The 13,045-nt window shown below is 46.5% G+C and overlaps 1 protein-coding gene across 5 annotated transcripts in view; it reads right to left on the bottom strand.

Annotated features, from left to right (window-relative positions):
• Positions 1 to 13,045, bottom strand: part of BAIAP2 (BAR/IMD domain containing adaptor protein 2) — a 455,453-nt gene that overhangs the window by 223,189 nt on the left and 219,219 nt on the right. The gene's annotated exons all lie outside the window — the stretch shown is intronic.

Raw genomic sequence — 13,045 nt, 5'->3', positions numbered from 1 at the left:
CGCTGAAATTCATTGAGACGGGCCCCCCACCGTGCCTGATTCTGCTTGTAAAGCCCCAGCGTCATACTGAGGGCTTGGCAGAGGCGGGAGAGGGTTTCTGTTCCTGGGAACTGGCTGATTTCTGCAGCCTTTTTCCTCTCCCTCTGTCACGGGGCAGAAAAGAGGAACCTTTTGCCCGCTTGTCCACGAAAAGACTGCGCCTGATAATACGGCGTCTTCTCATGATGAGAGGCGACCTGGGGTACAAACGTGGATTTCTAAGCTGTTGCCGTGGCCACCAGGTCTGAAAGACCGACCCCAATTAACTCCTCCCCTTAATAAGGCAATATTTCCAAATGCCGTTTGGAATACGCATCACCTGACCACTGACGTGTCCATAACCCTCTACTGGTAGAAATGGACAACGTACTTAGACTTGATGCCAGTCGGCAAATATTCCGCTGTGCATCACGCATATATAGAAATGCATCTTTAAAATGCTCTATAGGCAATAATATACTGTCCCTATCTAAGGTAACAATATTTTCAGTCAGGGAATCCGACCACGCCAACCCAGGACTGCACATCCAGGCTGAGGCGATTGCTGGTCGCAGTATAACACCAGTATGTGTGTAATACATTTTAGGATATCCTCCTGCTTTCTATCAGCAGGATCCTTAAGGGCGGCCATCTCAGGAGAGGGTAGAGCCCTTGTTCTTATCAGCGTGTGAGCGCTTTATCCACCCTAGGGGGTGTTTCCCAACGCACCCTAACCTCTGGCGGGAAAGGATATAATGCCAATAACATTTTTATCAGTTGTTATCGGGGGAAACCCACGCATCATCACACACCTCATTTAATTTCTCAGATTCAGGAAAACTACAGGTAGTTTTTCCTCACCGAACATAATACCCCTTTTTGGTGGTACTCGTATTATCAGAAATGTGTAAAACATTTTTCATTGCCTCAATCATGTAACGTGTGGCCCTACTGGAAGTCACATTTGTCTCTTCACCGTCGACACTGGAGTCAGTATCCGTGTCGGTGTCTATATCTGCCATCTGAGGTAACGGGCGCTTTAGAGCCCCTGACGGCCTATGAGACGTCTGGACAGGCACAAGCTGAGTAGCCGGCTGTCTCATGTCAACCACTGTCTTTTATACAGAGCTGACACTGTCACGTAATTCTTCCAACAGTTCATCCACTCAGGTGTCGACCCCCTAGGGGGTGACATCACTATTACAGGCAATCTGCTCCGTCTCCACATCATTTTTCTCCTCATACATGTCGACACCAACGTACCGACATACAGCACACACACAGGGAATGCTCTGATAGAGGACAGGACCCCACTAGCCCTTTGGGGAGACAGAGGGAGAGTTTGCCAGCACACACCAGAGCGCTATATTATATATATATATATATATATATATATATATATATATATATATATATATATATATATATATATATATACACACACACAGGGATAACCTTATATAAGTGTTTTCCCCTTATAGCTGCTGTATTGTTTATACTGCGCCTAATTAGTGCCCCCCTCTCTTTATTTAACCCTTTCTGTAGTGTAGTGACTGCAGGGGAGAGACAGGGAGCTTCCCTCCAACGAAGCTGTGAGGGAAAATGGCGCCAGTGTGCTGAGGAGATAAGGCCGCCGATAAGGGGGCGGAGCCTATCTCCCGTTTTTTGTGTTTTTGGCATGGGTTAAATGCATCCATATAGCCCAGGAGCTATATGTGATGCATCTTTTGCCATTTAAGGTATTTTTATTGCGTCTCAGGGCGCCCCCACCCAGCGCCCTGCACCCTCAGTGACCGGAGTGTGAAGTGTGCTGAGAGCAATGGCGCACAGCTGCGGTGCTGTGCGCTACCTTTTTGAAGACAGGACGTCTTCTGCCGCCGATTTTCCGGATCTCTTCAGGCTTCTGGCTCTGTAAGGGGGCCGGCGGCGCGGCTCTGGGACCCATCCAGGCTGGGCCTGTGATCGTCCCTCTGGAGCTAATGTCCAGTAGCCTAAGAAGCCCAATCCACTCTGCACGCAGGTGAGTTCGCTTCTTCTCCCCTTAGTCCCTCGATGCAGTGAGCCTGTTGCCAGCAGGACTCACTGAAAATAAAAAACCTAAAACTAACTTTTCACTAAGCAGCTCAGGAGAGCCACCTAGTGTGCACCCTTCTCGTTCGGGCACAGAAATCTAACTGAGGCTTGGAGGAGGGTCATAGGGGGAGGAGCCAGTGCACACCAGCTAGTCCTAAAGCTTTCTTTAGATGTGCCCAGTCTCCTGCGGAGCCGCTAATCCCCATGGTCCTTACGGAGTCCCCAGCATCCACTTAGGACGTTAGAGAAATACATGCTAGTTTTCAGAAGAGATCGGTACGGTGCAGTCGCCATGTTACAGCCATCAATAACCACTGCCACGCCATGCTGTCACCATTCGATAGAGACGTACGTGACATTATGCATGCTTTCACACACATCGAGAGTTTAGGTCTGTTGACCTTCTACCCGTCCACAATCTTTAGTTTGACAAGTGCTGTTGTACAATGAGTGACTAAATGTATAGTGACACTGATGTACTTATTTCTTTAATCAAGGCTAGACCTGTATTATGGTAGAAAGATAGAGATTTACAAAGATAGAAAAGCAACTAGAAAGGCATGACATCGCTTCAGGTCTTGCAGACGATGGAACAACCACATTGCAGTGATACGTTTGGGATCCATGCTCAAGTGTCTCTGCCTACAGACTGAAAACTATACGACCGTAACATTACACATGGCACAAAACTGCTTCCTGTGAAAGACTGATCCACGGAAAAATAAAAGTACGATTTTGTTCCATACGGACAAAACCGTTGTGTGCGGAAAGGCCCTTACAGTCTGATCACTTGATACGGACGTATACCAATTAAAACATGCTGGACCACAGACAAACTGCATGAAATGTTCCCCACCGCGAACACCATCTGTCGGAAGGAAGTGTGGCCAAAGGGAAACCTAAGATCCTATAGATATGGTGGACATGTTCTAAGATGTCTTGGTTTTGGGACAAATTACAGACTCCTTAAGTTGCCGATAGAAGCTTGGATCCCTAAAGATCCTTAAGTTTGTCTGCTTTGCTACCCAGTTCAAAACCTGTTGTGGCATTCAATAAGACTAGTTTCTCTCCTATCACTAGCTGCCAAGTCTGCAACTGCATCCATCCGGAAACCAAACATAACTACCCTCTATCTCAAAAGGCAAAAGTAATGTCTGGCATGTTGCATGCATGGGAAAAGGATTACCTACTACCTCCATGACAGGACAGACATTTGCACCATAGTCGGGGCCGCCATCAGAGGGGTGCTGGGGGCACTGCTGTCCCAGGCCCAGCCTATGACAGAGAAGAGAGTGCCCGGGCTGGTCATGCAGCTGTCCGTTCCTGAACATCTACATCGCTCTACTGAAAATGCTTCCAAAATGGCCACAGCCTTAGGGAAGACATTTCTAAAGATACTAGAGGAGGTTCCTCTAGGATCTTTAAGATCAGTCTCCTCTGAGGTGGCGGCAATTTTGGGAGGGACATTTTCAATAGAGCGATGCGGTATTTCAGCGGATGTACGGGGACGGACGGTGGCTTGAGCAGACCCTCAGCGGCAGTTAGGGAGGGAGGGGAATCCCCTAACAAGCAGAACCCCTGACAATTAGCACATACTGGCATAATTACTCTGTGGGGCATACTATGATGACAAGGTCATTAATGTGGGGGCATGATATAGTGTCATAGGTATTACTATGGGGGCATAACATTGTGTCAGGGGCATTACTGTGTGGGGTAAAATATGGTGACAGAGGCATTACTGTAAGGGCATAATACAGTGTCAGGGGCATTACTGTGGGGACTTAATATGGTGCAAGGGGCATAATATGGTGTTACACTGTATGTGGATAGGAATTTTATTTTGTATTTTTTTTTTTATACCCCTACAGAAATTCTAACTCTCACAGTGGAAACATTGCCCTTAAAAGATATTACATGGTTTGTTCCGCCTCCTCCCCTACACCCTCTCCCCTAGTCCTATGAACTGACTCCACAATGTTCTTGTTTCTCCATGTATAAAAATGCATAAGTTGTGTTCTCTAATGTTTGTTTTCCTGGTGTTCTATCAAAATAAAAATTAAAAATAAACCACACAATTACCTTTAATGCGGATTATCAAATAAATTCTCATATTAAATTTTATTTATATAGCGTGGTTTCTCCAACAAGACTCAAGGTGCTTTTAAAATTTCACGTACAGTAGTAGTTAACGGCGAAAAGTATTTCAGCTATTCAAACAGTGTGGATACATATGGGAGCAGTTTAAAATACACATTATACACACACACACACACACACACTATATTATTCTACATAGATATATAGTGTGCTTAGGATGTAATCATATTCGTTTTCTTGCCTGTTAAAAAAATACAGTGTGGGGCTTCTATGCTTTTGAAATAAAAGCAAGTCTGCAGGTCCCTGAGGTAATGCTTGTGGAAACCTACATATACTGCATGGAAAGAACAGGTGTCCTGGAAAGAAAATCCCATTAGACAAGCGTGAAGCCATGTGCGCACAGTATGTGGGCGTTTGGCACATATGGGTGGGCAGAACAGGTAGTAGTGTGTAGGAGACAGGTTACTAGAGTGGAGATGTTGCCCATAGCAACCAATCAGATTCTACTTATTTATGCAGCACCTTCTACAAGATAATCGCTTGAATCAGACTGGTTGCTATTGGCAAGATCCCCCCTTCTATAAACTCGTACCTTAGTAAATTGTACTCCGTTGTAGCGCCTGCAAAGTACGGGTGTGGTATGCAAGGTCGACAACACTTAGGTCGACAGTATCTAGGTCGACCACTATTGACCGACAGTAGATCGACAGGGACTCTAGGTCGACATGACAGAAGGTCGACATTAGTTTTTGCACTTTTTTTGGTGTCATTTTCTCTGTACAGCTTTGCTTGCCATGTTTCAAGCAGGTTACCGTTCCCAAATAGTCCATGTGGATTGTGAAAGTATAAAAAAAAATAAAAAAAAAATAAGATTTTAAACCTACCGGTAAATCTATTTCTCCTAGTCCGTAGAGGATGCTGGGGACTCCGTAAGGACCATGGGGTATAGACGGGCTCCGCAGGAGATAGGGCACCTAAAAAAGAACTTGGACTATGGGTGTGCACTGGCTCCTCCCTCTATGCCCCTCCTCCAGACCTCAGTTAGAGAACTGTGCCCAGAGGAGATGGACAATACAAGGCAGGATTTAGCAATCCAAGGGCAAGATTCATACCAGCCCACACCAATCATACCATGTAACCTGGAACATACATAACCAGTTAACAGTATGAACAAACGACAGTAACGGTCCAAGACCGATTTCAACTGTAACATAACCCTTATGTAAGCAACAACTATATACAAGTCTTGCAGAGTTTCCGCACTGGGACGGGAGCCCAGCATCCTCTACGGACTACGAGAAATAGATTTACCGGTAGGTTTAAAATCTTATTTTCTCTTACGTCCTAGAGGATGCTGGGGACTCCATAAGGACCATGGGGTTTATACCAAAGCATCCAATCGGGCGGCAGAGTGCGTATGACTCTGCAGCACCGACTGAGCAAACGCTAGGTCCTCATCAGCCAGGGTATCAAACTTGTAGAATTTAGCAAAAGTGTTTGACCCCGACCAAGTCGCCGCTCGGCAAAGTTGTAATGCCGAGATGCCTCGGGCAGCCGCCCAAGAAGAGCCCACCTTCCTAGTGGAATGGGCCTTAACCGAATTTGGTACCGGCTATCCAGCCGTAGAGTGAGCCTGCTGAATCGTATTACAGATCCAGCGAGCAATAGTCTGCTTCGAAGCAGGAGCGCCAATCTTATTGGCCGCATACAGGACAAACAGAGCCTCTGTTTCCTAATTCTAGCCGTCCTGGCTACATAAATTTTTAAGGCCCTGACTACGTCCAGGGATCTGGAATCCTCCAGGTCACTTGTAGCCACAGGCACCACAATAGGTTGATTCATATGGAACGAAGAAACCACTTTAGGCAAAAATTGCGGACGTGTCCTCAATTCAGCTCGATCCACATGAAAAATCAAGTAGGGGCTCTTGTGTGACAAAGCCACCAATTCTGACACTCGCCTTGCTGATGCTAAGGCCAACAACATGACCACCTTCCAGGTAAGAAATTTCAACTCAACCTTGTTAAGCGGTTCAAACCAGTGTGATTTTAGGAACTGCAACACCACGTTCAGGTCCCATGGTGCCACTGGAGGCACAAAAGGGGGCTGGATGTGCAGCACTCCCTTTACAAACGTCTGGACTTCTGGAAGAGAAGCCAATTCCTTCTGAAAGAAAATCGAGAGGGCCGAAATCTGTACCTTAACAGAGCCTAATTTCAGGCCCATATCCACTCCTGTCTGTAGGAAGTGGAGAAGACGACCCAGATTAAAATCTTCCGTAGGTGCATTCTTGGTCTCACACCAAGACACATACTTTCGCCAGATACGGTGATAATGTTTTATCGTCACTTCCTTCCTAGCCTTTATTAAAGTAGGGATGACCTCTTCCGGAAACCCCTTTTTCGCTAGGATTCGGCGTTCAACCGCCATGCCGTCAAACGTAACCGCGGTAAGTCTTGAAATACACAGGGCCCCTGCTGCAACAGGTCTTCCCTCAGAGGAAGAGGCCAGGGATCTCCTGTGAGCATCTCTTGTAGATCAGAGTACCAGGCCCTTCGAGGCCAGTCTGGGACAACGAGTATCGTTCGTACTCTTCTTCGTCTTATGATCCTCAACACTTTTGTGATGAGAGGAAGAGGAGGAAACACGTAGACCGATTTGAACATCCACGGTGTTACCAGAGCGTCTACTGCTACTGCCTGAGGGTCCCGAGACCTGGCGCAATACCTCCGAAGTTTTTTGTTGAGGCGTGACGCCATCATGTCTATTTGAGGAGTTCCCCAAAGACGTGTTACGACTGCAAAGACTTCTTGATGAAGTCCCCACTCTCCTAGATGGAGATCGTGTCTGCTGAGGAAGTCTGCTTCCCAGTTGTCCACTCCCGGAATGAAGACAGCCGACAGAGCGCTTACATGATTTTCCGCCCAGCGAAGGATCCTTGTGGCTTCCGCCATCGCGACTCTGCTTCTTGTCCCGCCTTGGCGGTTCACATGAGACACTGCTGTGACATTGTCTGATTGAATCAGAACCGGTAGGTTTCGAAGAAAACTCTCCGCTTGTCGAAGGCCGTTGTAAATGGCCCTGAGTTCCAACACATTGATGTGTAGACAGGACTCCTGGTCTGACCAAAGACCCTGAAAATTTTTTCCCTGTGTGACCGCTCCCCATCCTCGGAGGCTCGCGTCCGTGGTAACCAGGATCCAATCCTGAATTCCGAACCTGCAACCCTCCAGGAGGTGAGCACTTTGCAACCACCACAGGAGGGACACTCTGGTCCCTGGGGACAGAGTTATTTTCCGATGTAAGTGCAGATGGGACCCGGAACACTTGTCCAGAAGGTCCCATTGAAAAGTCCTTGCATGGAACCTTCCGAAGGGAATGGCCTCGTAGGCCGCCACCATTTTTCCCAGAACTCGAGTGCATTGGTGAACTGACACCCTTTTCGGTTTTAGCAGGTCTCTGACCATGTTCTGGATGTCTTGGGCTCTCTTTATTGGGAGGAAGACCTTCATTTGTTCTGTATCCAGTATCATACCTAGGAACTGTAGTCGAGTTGTCGGAATCAACTGTGACTTCGGTAGATTTAGAATCCAACCGTGTTGCTGGAGCACTCTCAGAGAGAGCGCCAGACTGCTCAGCAATTTCTCCCTTGATCTCGCTTTTATCAGATCGTCCAAGTTTGTGACTCCATGCTTGCGCAGGACCACCATCATTTCCGCCATTATCTTGGTGAAAATCCTCGGGGCCGTGGAGAGTCCAAACGGCAACGTCTGAAATTGGTAATGACAATCCTGTACAGCGAATCTCAGGTATTCCTGATGGGGGGCATATATGGGGACATGAAGGTACGCATCCTTTATGTCCAGAGACACCATAAACTCCCCCTCCTCCATGTTGGCTATTATCGCTCAGAGAGATTCCATTTTGAATTTGAATCTTTTTATGTACAGGTTTAGGGATTTCAGATTCAAAATAGGTCTGACCGAACCGTCCGGTTTCGGGACCACAAATAGGGTTGAGTAGTAACCTCTTCCCTGCTGGTGCAGGGGAACCTTGATTATCACTTGCTGTATACACAGCGTTTGAATTGCAGCTAACACTATATCCCTTTCCGATGTGGAAGCTGGTAGGGCCGATTTGAAAAATCGGCGCGGGGGCACCTCGTCGAATTCCAATTTGTAACCCTGGGAAACTATTTCCAACACCCAGGGATTCAGGTTCGAACTGACCCAGGCCTGACTGAAAAGTCGAAGACGTGCCCCCACCGGTGCGGACTCCCTCAGGGGAGCCCCAGCGTCATGCTGTGGGTTTTGGAGCAGACGGGGAGGACTTTTGTTCCTGGGCACCTGCCGAAGCAGGTGCTCCCTTACCTCTGGCGAGGAAAGGATCCCAGACCTCTTTTGGACTTGTGCGACCGAAAGGACTGCATCTGATAGGGTGTTACTTTCTTTTGCTGTTGGGGAATATATGGTAAAAAATTTGATTTACCTGCTGTAGCGGTGGAACCCAGGTCCGTCAGCCCATCCCCAAACAATACATCACCCTTATAGGGTAGTACTTCCATATGTTTTTTGGAATCCACATCACCCGTCCATTGGCGAGTCCATAAGGATCTTCTCGCTGAGACAGACATAGCATTGGCCCTAGAAGCTAGCAATCCAATGTCCCTTTGAGCATCCCTCATAAATAAGACTGCGTCTTTAATATGGGCTAGAGTTAGGAATATAGTATCCTTATCCATATTATCAAATTGATCTGTCAGCTCATCTGTCCAAGCTGCAATTGCGCTACACACCCATGCCGACGCAATTGTCGGTCTTAGCACAGCACCCGTATGAGAATAAATACACTTTAAGGTAGTTTCTTGCCTGCGATCTGCAGGGTCCTTAAGGGCTGCTGTGTCAGGAGACGGTAGCGCCACTTTCTTGGACAAGCGCGTCAGGGCCTTGTCCACAGTGGGGGGGGGGGGGGGGGGGGGTGATTCCCAAATCTCCCTGTCCTGCTTAGGGAAGGGGTATGCCATATAAATTCTTTTGGGGATCTGCGGTCTCTTATCCGGAGTCTCCCAAGCTTTTCCAAAGAATTCATTTAATTCATGAGATGTGGGAAAGTTAATAATCTGTTTCTTTTCCTTAAACATGTGTACCCTTGTGTCGGGGACCGAGGGTTCATCCACAATATGCAACACATCCCTTATTGCCACAATCATACACTGAATGGTTTTAGTCACCCTAGGGTGCAATTTTACTTCGTCATAGTCGACACTGGAATCAGAATCCATGTCGGTAGTAGTGTCTTGTGTTAAGGGACGCTTTTGAGACCCCGACGGGCCCTGTGAGTCGGTCCAATCTGAGGATTGACCCCCTGATGTCCCCCCTAATTCAGCCTTATCAAGCCTTTTATGTAAAGATGCCACACTTGCATTCAACATATGCCACATGTCCATCCAATCTGGAGTCGGCACAACCGACGGGGACACACCACTCATTTGCTCCACCTCCTCCTTGGAGAAGCCTCCCGCCTCAGACATGTCGACACACACGTACCGACACCCCACACACACAGGGATTAACCTATAAGGGGACAAAACCCCAACCAGGCCCTAAGGAGAGACAGAGAGAGAGTATGCCAGCACACACCAGCGCTTAAAAACACTGGAAAAAATATGTCCAGATAGCGCTTTTCTATATACAATATGTAAATTCCCACTCACTGCGTCGCTAATGTGCCCCCCTCCTCTTTTTCCAAGCCTGTGAAGTTCTGCAGGGGAGAGACCAGGGAGCCAGCGTTTTCCTCATGCAGCTTCTGTGGAGAAAATGGCGCTGGTTAGTGCTGAGGATCAAGCTCCGCCCACCCGACGGCGGGCTTCGGTCCCAGTGATTTTTCAATAAAAATGGCGGGGGATCATAGATTTACTGCCTCCGCAGTCTAATCAAACTGTATTTGGCCAAATGTGAGGTTTATTGCTGCCCAGGGCGCCGCCGCCCCCCCCCCCATTTTGCACCCTTCAGTGCTGCTCTGTGTGTGTGAGACTGGGAGCAATGGCGCGCAGCTTACCGCTGCGCGCCTTACCTCATGAAGATCTGATGTCTTCTGCCGCCTAAGATGTCTTCTGCCTTCTCTATCCGGCTTCTATCTTCGGCATCTGTGAGGAGGACGGTGGCGCGGCTCCGGGACGAACCCCAGGTTGAGACCTGTGTTCCGACTCCCTCTGGAGCCAATGGTGTCCAGTAGCCTTAGAAGCAGTGCCCAACTTGACAAGCCAGCTCTGATTCTCTCTCCTCGGTCCCACGATGCAGGGAGCCTGTTGCCAACAGGACTCCCTGAAAATAAAAAACCTAACAAAATTCTTTAACAGAAAACTCTGGAGAGCTCTCTGCAGTGCACCCATTCTCCTCTGAGCACAAGATCTAACTGAGGTCTGGAGGAGGGGCATAGAGGGAGGAGCCAGTGCACACCCATAGTCAAAGTTCTTTTTTAGGTGCCCTATCTCCTGCGGAGCCCGTCTATACCCCATGGTCCTTATGGAGTCCCCAGCATCCTCTAGGACGTAAGAGAAAAATAATTAAAAACTCATGTCGACCTTTTGCCCTGTCGACCTAGAAACCATGTCAACCTACTTACTGTCTACCAATAGTGGTCGACCTAGAGACCAGATACCACAAAGTACAATGGCAAACTCAACAATAAGCCTTACAGGGAATGTAAAAGATTTGATACAGCAGCCCACAGGCTTGGAGCACAGTTGTCATCCCTATCACAAATGTACAGATACGTCCTCCTACATACTTGCTGCAGTCACGTTAAACAGCCCTTCTAGTCACGTAATGACATAGCGTGACTCTGTAGCGTAGAGCGTCTTTGTGTGTGACTTTTTCCGCTTAAATGCATCAAAGTCACATTGCTATGCAAATAAATCAACTTCTGCTGATTAAAAGGATATGCAGCATGCCTATATTCTGTGTGCGACTGTATCTGCATATGAAATGGTATGTTACAGTGTTTTCCTGAAAATCACTGTAACGTACCATTTCATATGCAGATACAGCCACAGTCGCACACAGAATATAGGCATGCTGCATATCCTTTTAATCCACATTAGCTGATTGCTATGCGTACAACATGCACAATGTGAATAAGATGCATTTTCAGCAAAAAACAAAAAGATGTCAGACGTTAGCAGAGCTGCCCGGTAAATGTCAGCTGACTGACGCCATGCATATCCTGCTGCATGGCGTATTGAGGTAAGATGTTACAGATGTGTCCTCATACACCATCTTACATGGTTCAGGGATGTATAGCATTGAACAGATATTCCCATAAATCTGTATAGGTGGAGAGTGTGGCTGTAAGCACATGTGTCACAGAACATTTCTGTAGTATGGGGAAAAGATTACAGAAGTACAGCTAAAGAACAGTCTATTCTGTGGGAGAGAAAGGAAAGAAAATGAGCAATGGGAAGGAAAATCATTCAACATTACATAGTAACAAAACTGGAAAAGAAAGAAACCACACACCAAACGCTTTAAGGGATTACTCCTGTTTTGGAAATAAAAATAGATTGTTTTAGAATAGCAGAGGCATCAATGGTATTATGAAAGGAAATAAAGTTAGTGTTTAGAGCTGCTGCATCAGAATATAAAAACGTTTTAAAAAGGTCAAGAGTCAGACGGTGCAGATGTGTCAAACGGCGAGGCACGCTCACAGCCAAAAAGTTATAAGTAATGAGGAATGCAGACCACAGAAATACTATGGAAGAGCAAAGCACATTGTTGGGTATCACACACTGAAGGCTGCTGCATTCAGAACTATGCACACAAGAGAATATGAGCCAGGGCTCACTGATCTCTACGTCATTAGGCACACAACAGACCACAGAACAATAGCACATTTCTAGAATAAAGTCACCAAGAGGAGTTCTGAGAAAAAAACAAACTGTAGATTATTGTAGATATTTGCTAGAGAAGGTACAAAGTTCATCACAATGTGTGTTACAGCATTTCACCATTTGAAGTAACAAGAGAACAATACTATAATAAGGCACCAGAGAATGACTAGTATCATCTCCCTGCTTAAATACACCTATACACACTGATTATTAGCGGAACATGCAATCAGCTCTCAAATCCCCCCCCCCCTTCCCCCCTTTAGTCAGAACCATGGGCTTCTCCATACAGCAGTTATTCACAGGCCTCTCAGTTTCTCCAATTATTCTGGAGGAGAATCATGGAAGGTTAGCTTTTAAAAAAGGTAGTCAAATCAGTCACAATGTTAGTTTAAAGGCTTAAACGATGAAGGTGTCAACACCTGGTATTTTAGGGTTATGCTTAAAATCAGGAGTAGATATACATACCTGTTGACATTTTTCCAGTCATTTTGTTTGTCCACAAACATACTAAAACCATTAAAAAAGCAATTTGCCAGTTCTGTGTTAAAGGACCAGCATGGATAGCAGCTGTAGGGGTTGGGTACTACACAATCACCTTTTATTAAGCACTAATGCCACTAATGTACTTCATATTTAATATCTTTTATTAAATACAAAAAACAGACCTTCCTGTATATAGGAGCTTTAGGAGATTATTAGGGAAGATACAGGAGGTAAAACAGTCTTTGTTGATTTTCTATACGCTAGAGTCGTGCTTCCCAACGTCTGTCCTCAAGGCACACTAACAGTCCAGGTTTTAAGGGTATCCATGCTTGAACACAGATTATTAAATCTAAATAACTGAGGTACTAGTTAAGTCACCTGTGCTCAAGTGATTAGTACCTCCTGAAATCATGGACTGTTATCGTGCATGGAGGATAAAGGTACGGAAATACTGCATGGGAGACCTCTTAATGGAAAGGAAAT

This window comes from Pseudophryne corroboree, chromosome 3 (genome assembly GCF_028390025.1).
Source record: "Pseudophryne corroboree isolate aPseCor3 chromosome 3, aPseCor3.hap2, whole genome shotgun sequence".
NCBI classification, from domain to species: domain Eukaryota; kingdom Metazoa; phylum Chordata; class Amphibia; order Anura; family Myobatrachidae; genus Pseudophryne; species Pseudophryne corroboree.
Note: the sequence above shows the minus strand (reverse complement) of the source record. Positions and strands in the feature narration are given on the sequence as shown.